The sequence below is a fragment of the Ursus maritimus genome, unplaced genomic scaffold (assembly GCF_017311325.1).
Source record: "Ursus maritimus isolate PB19 unplaced genomic scaffold, ASM1731132v1 scaffold_19, whole genome shotgun sequence".
Classification (NCBI taxonomy): Eukaryota; Metazoa; Chordata; class Mammalia; order Carnivora; family Ursidae; genus Ursus; species Ursus maritimus.
The window spans coordinates 56,081,510-56,084,583 of NW_024424341.1; positions in this window are offsets into that span (position 1 = coordinate 56,081,510).

The following is a 3,074-nucleotide window of genomic DNA, read 5'->3' on the forward strand; positions in this document are numbered from 1 at the left end:
GGGGGGGGGGGGGGGGGGGGGGGGGGGGGGGGGGGGGAATGTGAGCTTGTGCCTTGGGGAGAGGGCTGTAAGGACACAGGGAGACTTGTCACACGGAGACTCCCTGATTCAGAGATCGGCAACACAGCAAGACAAAACAGTAGCCCCAGTAACTGGGAGCTCAAAGGATGTTTAAAGAGGCAGGTTGTCCAGGGCGCCTGGGGGCTCAGTCGGTGAAGCATCTGCCTTCCGCTCAGGTCACGATCTCAGGGTCCTGGGATCCAGCCCCGCATTGGGATCCCTACTCAATGGGGAGCCTGCTTCTCCCTCTCCCTCTGCCCCTCCCCCTGCTCAATCGCTCTCTCCCTGTCTCTCTCTCTCAAATAAATAAAATCTTAATAAGACTAAAATAAAAATAAAATGAGGCTTTTTCACTCCATCGACCCCTTCCTAGAATCATGCCTTTAAATGCACACAGTAAAACCCACAAGATGACAAGGGGGCCAATTATCCTGAAATCCAGCTATCAGTGTATTTAAAGCCGCCCCTCCCCTCCACGAATCTGTGACACGGTAATAAGGGCTCTTGTATCAAGACACTAATTAGAGGGGCGCCTGGGTAGCGCAGTCGTTAAAGCGTCTGCCTTCGGCTCAGGGCGTGGTCCCGGCGTACCGGGATCGAGTCCCACATCGGGCTCCTCTGCTGTGAGCCTGCTTCTTCCTCTCCCACTCCCCCTGCTGTGTTCCCTCTCTCGCTGGCTGTCTCTCTCTGTCAAATAAAAAAAAGACACTAATTAGAAAGAGCTGGGGGTGGGTCTAATCAGTGGTGAGTAAACAATCCCTGGAAATCTCCAAAACAGCTACGATGAGGTGAAAACAGCCACGGTCCCCTCTGTGACAGTGACTCAGGTCCCGCTGTTGTCATTTCGTGCTTTGTTACATTCACGGTTGACCCTAACACATATGTTCTATATGAGGCACACCCCAGCCTTCTTCCTTTGGCACACCGGACCGCATTTCAGCACTAGGGCATTTAAAACAGTGAGCGTCACCAGCAAAATCACAAAAATGCGAAACCATGGCGGGAACAGACCTTCGAAAAAGGCGCTTGTCGGTGTGGCGCTGAAGCACGTCGGGCAGAGCATTTGCTTTCCTCAACTTCAGTTGGAAACATGCACGTTGGATGACCCAGATTTTTTCCGCTCTGCGCATGTCTGTGAAGGTGCTTCGAGTTTGGAGGTTACAAATAAATTTAAACAAGCAGAGGAATTCACAGATGAGGCATCCACGAAGAATGAGGATCTCCTGGGGATGTGAACAGCATTAGATGGAGAGGAAGAGCAGTCAAGCAGGCTGTGGAAACGGGTGGCTTCAAAAGAACAGATTTGGGTTGCCTGGCTGCCTCAGTGGTTAAGCCGCGACTCTTGGTTTCACGGTCGTGATCTCGTGGCCGTGAGATCAGGCACCACATGGGCTCCATGCTCAGCGAGTCTTCTGAGATTCTCTCTCTCTCTCTGCCCCTCCTGCTTGTGCACCTGGCTCTCTCACTCTCTCTGAAGGGAAATAAATCCTAAAAAAAAAGAGAACAGAGATTTTTCTTTCCCGTTCTGGAGGCTGGACAGCCCACATCAAGCCACCAGCAGCGCCATGCTTCCCCTCGAAACTCTGCAGGGGATCCTTCCTTGACTTTCCACTTTCTGGGTCCTTTTGGCGTTGGTGTCTCCTCTAAAGGAGACCCTATTGAATAGCCCACCCTACCCAGTATGATCTCATCTTCGGCTTGCCCATCTGCCAAGATCCCATTTCCAAATACGATCACATTCACAGGTGCTGGGGTTTAGGACATTAGCATATCTTTGGGGGGGCACAATTCATAACACGGGGTAGAGGAATGGACAAGGCAGTCCCAACAGAGCGCGCCTTTGTGTAAACTAGAAAGCAGCGCCCCTTTCTTCTGGGCACTGAGTTTTGAAGGGCAGAGTGTGAGCTGTAGTCCAGCCGCCTCTCACCCTTTCAGTGGGTGCTTTGTGCAGTGAGCACCTGGGCAACTGCACGTTAAGGCCCCTGGGATCAGGTGGGGAGGGAAGACTTCTTTGAGGAGGTGACATTTGAGCAGAGACGTACATGAAATGAGGGAGGGAGACCTTGGGGAGAAAATCCTGGCCAGGAGGCATGTCTGGAGTGTTGAGGGACAGCAGGGAGGCCCGTGTGGCTGGAAGCTGGCGGGTGGCAGGGGAAGGAGGAGCAAGTGAAGTCAGAGGGGACAAAGCGGACCTGTGGTGTAGAACCCTGTGCTTCATGGTGATGATTTTTGCTGAGCGATGGGGGAACCCGGGGGAAGGTTCTAAGCAGAGGGCTGGCATAGCCAGGTTTCCTGAGCGCCCTCTGGCGGCCGCATGGGAGAAAGGAGGGCGAGTACAGAAGCGGAGCTCAGCCAAGAGAGTCACTGCTAAGGTCAGGCGCCTGGTGACACGGCTGGACCAGGGTGATGTTCCCAGTTTCTCTGCAGGCACTTGGGTGGGGGGTTGTGGCGGGAAGCTGATATGTGGGGTCTCGGGGAAGACGATCCCCTTCCTAGCCTGTATGTACTTCCCCACGTGCGAAACAAAGCCCTGAAGAACACAGTTCTTAACAGCCTTGGATTCCCACGCGCTCCGGGAGACCCCGGTGGCTGCACAAAAAGTTTGTAGATGATTCCTGTGGGCTTGGGGACTCGGTTCTGGAAGGGTGGCTGCATGCAGCCCAGGAGAGGTCAGCGATGACTAACTATGGAACACTTACCGTGGGCTCGGTTTCAAACCCTTCGCCCGGATGTTTTATTTGGTCCTCACAGAAGCCCGGTATGGGGATTGATCGCCCCATCTTGCGGATGAAGGAAACTGAGGCCGGCAGCCGGTGGCAAAGCTGGGCTGCACCCAGGCGGTCTGGCTGCAAGCCCACGACCTTGGCCTCTGCACCCGGCTTCCAGGAGGTGGGGGCGGGGCAGGCAACAGCAAGGCCTTTCAAGAGAGCAGTGCAGGAGCCAGAGGGCCCCCCCTCCAGGGAGGAGGAGACCAAAACTGGGACCAAGCTCTAGACCCTTGCTCCCAGATCCCA